We start from the raw sequence: 7,410 nt of genomic DNA on the forward strand, positions 1-7,410 counted from the left end.
GTTACATGTCAAACTCTTGATTTCAGCTTTGGTGATGATCTCATGGTTCCTGAGAGCGAGCCCTGCATTGGACTCTGTGCTGACAGGGAAGATCCTGCTTGGGATTCTCTCTCTCCCTCTCTCTCTCCTATTCCCCTGCTCATGTTCTCTCTCTCCATCTCTCTCTGTCCCTGTCTCTCTCTCTCTGTCTCTATCTCTTTCTCTCTTAAAATAAATAAACTGGGGCACCTGAATGGCTCAGTTGGTTAAGCGTCGGGCTTCTGCTTGGGTCACGATCTCATGGTTCCTGAGTTTGAGCCCCACGTCAGGCTGACCGCTCAGAGCCTGAATCCTGCTTCATATTCTGTCTCCCTCCCTCTCTACCCTTCCCTACCCATGTGCTCTCTCCTCCTCTCTCAAAAATAGACATTGAAAAATAATTAATTAATTTAAAATCATAATTTATACCCTGAATTACTAACTTGTCACCTGATGTATTTTAAACATTTGGAAACAACTATAACATGCACAAATGCAAAGTCATAGTAGCAGCAGATGTAAAACTAATAATTATTAAAAGTATAACTAAAATTTGTAAATATTTTATATTTAATATTTTACAGCTTACAAATGTTTTGATAAATCTTTTAATTAAAATATTTGTTTTACACACTTTTCAAATTAAGAGGCAATAGCAATAATAGTATTCATAAATATAAAAGATAAACATCTTGTTACATCAATTACTGATATTCTATCTGGTTTACAAATAATATACAGATATGCCTACAAATTGGATCAAATATATTAGTTGCTCCTTCAAGGGTCCTTTATATTAGAGGAGAATATAAAAGAAAGTGCCAAATTTATAGTAGCATGCAACTTCACCAAAGAATGAATCTATAAACTACAATTATTTCATACATATTTTTTTCTAATTACAGAATTTGTTTCTACTATAGGAGAGATTAAACGGCTAAGTGAAACCACAAATTACTTGGAAATTTGTGACTGGCTCATCTCAGAGACTAAATGTCATGGAAAAAATGTTCTTTTCAGGTAAAGTACTGAAAGAGTAGTTAATTAAAAATTCATTGGTGATATAGAAATATATAAGCATTATCATGTTCTCTTTTATGACATTCAAAGGCACTATTTTCAAGCATTGTTTTTGTTTGTTTTTTGTTTAATGTTTTATTTATTTCTGAGAGAGAGAGACAGTGTGAGCAGGGGAGGGTCAGAGAGAGAGAGGGAGATACAGAATCTGAAACAAGCTCCAGGCTCCGAGCTGTCAGCACAGAGCCCAACAGGGGGCTCAAACCCATGAACTGTGAGATCATGACCTGAGCTGAAGTCTGACACCTAACTGACTGAGCCACCCAAATGCCCCTCGAAAGCACTGTTTTTAAGCACTATTTTCCTAGTTTCCAAGGCAGAGGTCCCAACTTGTTTAAAAATAATCTAACACTATTAATGAATGTGCATTTTGTCTCCCTCCACCACTGATCCCAATAAGAATGCTTATAGGTTACTATATACTGTGCCTTTGAAGAGGATTGCTAATATAAAAGTGTAACAGTTTCTTCATATCATGGAAAATTAGGGAAACATTTGGCTGATTCTTTCCCTCTAGAAGGTAATAATGTAAATAGTTTGGCAAGAATTACTTCTTTTCAATGCCCTGAGATCTGCAAGCTTACATCATACTCTGTGAAACATTATAACCCACAATCTTTGCCTCAAAACATAAAGGTAGAAAACAAGTTATTCTCACATTACAAAAAAGGTAATGAGAAGAATGCAAATATCTTCATTTCAAAAATCCCATTTTTAGATATTAGTTTTACATTTTACATTCCACTTCATTTTGCTTAAAATGAATTCTGTTGTAATTTGTGTTGGTTTCTCATTCTTATTGTTTGAAATCTTACGTAGCTAAAAGCCAGCACAAAAATCACAAATAGCCATGCAAAGAATTCATGCATAATTTTAAAAGGATCATCATATTTATATTCATGAATTTTTATTCAGAAAGCTGTCAAAGTGAAACTATTTAGGAAAATGGAAGACAACATATTTTTTTTATTAGAGAACTTAATCTATATGGATGTAAAGGAAGGAATCTGGGGTAGTCATATTTCTATTAAGTGATGTTGATATATATGGTATAGGTGAACACTATCTGAAAATTTTTATTTGAATATATTCACTTAATTTAATTTTTTTAATAGATTGGAAAATTGAGACCTGCACCCAACTCCATATTTGTATAGGTTTGTTTTTATCTGGGTTATTATACAGTCAATTCTTAAAATAAATTATAATAATATTCTCTACTACTTATTATACTACTTATTATTTCACGGTTAGCCTGAGCCACAAATTACCTCTGTCTGGCCCTTATATAAATGAGCTCAATAAATTTAAAATAAAATTTCCCAACACTTACTATAGATAAGAGTTTGTACATTACTATTTTCTTTTACCACATATTTTAGGTGACTTAATTTTTAAGTCTGTTTTCACAGTTATAGGTAGGCTACATCCCCATAAGCATCAGCTTCTTTAGCCCACGTCTATCTTGAATCCCATTAGTTATAAAGAAAAGCATCTTGTGCTCCCAGGCTGACTTTCTCCCCATGTTATCAAACTGTCCTTATACCCTGTGCTTTCTCTCTTCTCCGGGGCTTTCTCTCTTCATAATTGCACTTCTTACATATTTAGCCTTCTCTCTCCATTGACTCTCTGTTTTCAGAATAAACATGATTATATGTCTACCATCTTATAAAACTCCTTAGGCTCTGGATTTCACTTCTACTTGTTTTTCTCTCCTTATTAACAGTTCATCTTTTTAAATGTTTATTTATTTATTTTGGGGGAGAGAGAGAGAAAGAGAGAGAGAGACAGAGAGACAGAGAAAGCATATACACATATGCATATACAGGGAGGGGAGAGGTAGGGAGAGGGTAAGAAAGAGAATTCCAAGCAAGTTCCCCTCTGTCTGCGTTGACCCCAGTGCAGGGTTTGACCTCACGAACTGTGAGACCATGACCTGAGCTGAAATCAGGACTCAGACCTCAACCAACTGAGCCACCCAGGCACCCTCTAACAGCTAATCTTTAAATAATATTTCCTAATTTCTATAAGAATGCATGCATATTATTTTAGAGAAGACCCTCAGAAAACCTCGAAGAAGAAATCTGAATACTCATAGCTCCATCAAGAATCACCATTCTTCACATTTACATATAACAGTCACATATTGCTTCCTATGTTCATTAATAACTATTTCAACAGAAATGGGACCATGCCACTAGTGCTTGAAACAGTTAATATATCGTAAAACATTAAATAATATTGGACAACAGCGGAAAGTTTCTGCTATAAACACTGCAAGTTCTGTCAACAACATGCCAGTGAATTCAGCTCTGTCACCCTCACTGCTTGTTATATTTCTCAGTGGAAAGGGTGCTTTTAAGAATTCCTATCAGTGGTTAGCTTTTAACACTCTCTCCTGTGGGTCCTCTTTGCTACTGGACCACATCTCTTTTCTGGATTCTTTATACCTCCCTGGTCATTCTTTACCATCCCTGTTTAGATAATCCCATCCACGTTCATGGTTCCAGTTACCATTTTATGATGATTACTTCCAGAATGGTTCTCTGATACAGCCTCCCTACATCATCAATCGTCTCACCTTGTGTGTGTGTGTAAATGTCTAACAGACCAGGCAACTGAGATTTAGTCTAACAAAAACCAGATTTGTCATCTTACTCAGAAAAAACCCTTTTCTGAAGCCAGGGCAAGCTGCTGGGTGCCGTTCCTGACTTGGTTCACTCTCATCTCTCTACATGGTATTTGGATTAGTTTCCATTTCATAAATATATAAGTATTTATTCTCTCTCCGCATTGCTTTGTTTAGTACAGGTCAGCAACATATTGCAAAGTTTACCCACGTAGTCTATTTACCTCTTGCCTCTTCACAACCACATCCACTCTAGGTACCTCTGCCATTTCCTAAAATAACAAATTAAATCACTAAATTAAACGATTAAATTAAAATAAACGGCCCTGCTTATACTCTTTAAGAACTCAGCTAACTATCCCTTGCAGAGCTGCAGAATCTTTATGTCTTCCTGAACTTATCTTCATATTATCTCCTGCTCCATCTCAGTCCACTTTCTTTCTTTGATGATACTGCCCTTCATTATACTCAGCTACCTCATAAAACGTATTCTATTCCTCCTATCTGGACTACCTTTCCCTTTTTATTCACCTACTGACTTTCAAGTTTTCAAGCTTCATCTGAAATCTTCTGACAACTCACGATAAAGTAAATTTATTATATTTCCCAATATCTATATGTCTATACCAATATATAAAATCATATATACTTATACTATTGTTATATCATTAATATATATATCATCTCTATGTATCTATATACATCATAATACATGAATATTGATTCCAGCTCTCTCCCCAAACTCCATGATTTGCACCTCTTTGAGTTTTCCATGAATACCTAGTATTTTGTCATTTTTACTTTTATATGCACAGTTCCTGACACATAATAAGACTACTAATGGTGACTAGTATTTACTTAGTAATTCTTTGTATGTGTTACAAATATATTCTTATAACATATTTGAGAGTAAAAGACCTATGATTTACAAGTCTCACTCCCTACAAAGAATTTTACTTGCACAAGTTTATAAATGGCTAATACGTGGCAGATATGGATTTTGAACCCTAGTATTCCGATTCTAGACCCACTTGCCTTACACTTGATATGTATTTGAGTAATGAGTGAATAAGAATGTAAGTTTTACATAAATGTAACAGGTTTTTTTTTTTTCTGTTTTGTTTTAACTATCTCATCCAGGGCTATTTTGAGTCCAGATTTGTTATTTGCTATGTGATTCCCTATATCTCTAGTAAGGTTAGTTTTAAAATTAAGTCATAAATCCCTATCTGAAATAGGAGGCCATTGTGCAATTTCCATCTGAGAACACAAAGGAGAATTCTGTGAGGGTAGAAAGGCAATAAGGGTCTTATGTAGTAGAAGCCATGCCTATCTCTCACCAGCATATGCTGCATTTCAACCAATCATATAAGTGGAGCTCCTCAATGGATCTACACAGTGTACAAATATGATCCGATTTTTTCCAGCCCGAATTATTTTCCATTTTGATGCAAACCTCTAACATCAAATTCAAAAAACTCAAAAAAGGGGGACAAAACAAAGCAGCAGTAAAAATCCAATGCACAACAGTCTGGAGGAATTATAATTTTCGCCACCATACATAGAAGCATTCTTTCCCTAAACAAAGCATAGTACATTGTCTGCAGTACTACAGCAAAGCCCAGAGTGAGTAATGACATTTTTACACTAAAGATGTGATACGGGAAACAAATAAGCTTCATAATGGAAACCTATTGATCTTTTCCAAAATCTGGTCATCATGATTTCATAAGTAACAGAAGCAACAATATAATCTACTATTGCAATGACAATGTCGAGCTGGTATAAACACAATTTTAGAAAAAAACTGAAAGTGTGATCTCTCTTCAGATAAAGTGTATTATGCCCTCACCATGTCTTAGGCCTACCATCTACAGCTGAAAGTAATGTTTTTTTCTTGAAGAAAAGTTTGTTATGCCCCAAGGTAAGTGATTTCCTCTTAGAAAATTAAAGGTGCAGAGAAAAGAATATAAAGAGAGAATATTTTTGTTAATCAGCAATGGCCTGAATAAGAAATATCACATGGAATCTTCTTAACACAAAGGGGAGAAAAATCATCCTACAAGACAGATGATAAAAGGAGTATTTAGAATAGAGAACATAATCTTGCAAAATTAGTTATCAATGCCAGTTATACAGTTTAGAAAAGCAAAATATTATGCAGACATTAAAGGAAAAATATTAAATTAGTTGGAAAAAAAGCTGTGCCCATATGTCTCATCACCACATTTATTTTAGTAAGCACCTACACGTTCAGTCACCAATATGCAATCAAGAAATGAATTTGGCTATGTAGGAGGCTGTGTGGGCAATAAAGAAAAAATAAAACAACCAGAGAAAATTGTTTACAATGTCATTAAAACAGAGGGAAATAAACTAATGCTTTGGATTCTCTTCAATTCACATTTTCACTAAAAATATATGCACTCTTCTACTTTGGACCTGGAGCCAAATAGCCTGGCCATACGGCTGATATTATCAACAATTATGTAGTAGACAAGACTGATATAAGAAATTTGGATATTCACAAATATATGAGACTGTAATACAATGTGTGTCAGGCAAGATTAATTTAGTAGTTTAGAATCAGCAGGATGTATCAGGACAAGTAGCAAAACTACACAGGTGAAATTTAACATGAGCATCTGCCCTACTACTTAATACCCTTCTTTCAATAAAACTGTACTGACGCTCTTTATATAAATATGTACTTCTCTTTGACTATTAAAACTACCCCTATATAGTTAACCTGGCTTTAGTTTCCTTCACAGCATCTCAATTAAAGATAATAATAATAATTATAACTTCTTATTTCTCAATCAAGACCTATATTTAATTAATTAAGACTGCCCCTTCCGGATAATAAAAAGATATGATTTTATTAAGGCAATTTATAATAAAATGTGAATGAGTGTTGGATTACTTCCCTAGATAACTTTCTGGGATGGAAATCCTGAAAAGCACAACCAAATACATGTATGTGTAAAATATATGGGGCAGAGATATTAAATCGTAGCATCATTAAAATTTCCTTGCAGTGATGTTATTTTCTTCTCACTCCATTGTTATTCTGTAATTATCAGAATCAATGATTTTGTGAACACATACATAAAACAAAATATAAAAATAAGAAATGAATCCAAAGTTGCAAAATCAGATATTCCCAAGGATCAGGAAGATGAGGTAAATAAAAAGGGAAGCAGATTTGATAACACATGCCTCATCTTAGCAGTGGAAATTATTGCCAAATGGAAATATGGATCTTGTGTTGCAAGTGTTCCAATTTTCAAGAGAAGTTGGTATTTAGACCCTTATGAGAAATGTGCTAATGTTTAAACATTGGCAGCGGATTCTTTTTTTTTTAATTCTATGTGAGACAAAAAGAAAACTTCAATGAGCCCAAATTCTGGGATGGCCATTATAATGGAGTAGAAATGTATAGAGTGGAGTATTCTGCAGCCCACACTTATTGTGCACTATGCAAACCTCTCTGGGCCTCACTTTTGTCAGTGGTAAAATGAAAGGGCTGTGCTAGACCAAAATGTTCCTTTCCAAACCTTTAACTCTTTGCATTTTATTTTTTTTTTAAATGTTTATTAACTTTTGAGAGAGAGATAGGCAGACAGACAGACAGACAGAGTTAGAGCAGGGGAAGAGTTGCAAGAGAGAGGGAGACACAGGATCCA

This window comes from Hyaena hyaena, unplaced genomic scaffold (genome assembly GCF_003009895.1).
Source record: "Hyaena hyaena isolate Hyena2069 unplaced genomic scaffold, ASM300989v1 scaffold_1024, whole genome shotgun sequence".
NCBI lineage: Eukaryota > Metazoa > Chordata > Mammalia > Carnivora > Hyaenidae > Hyaena > Hyaena hyaena.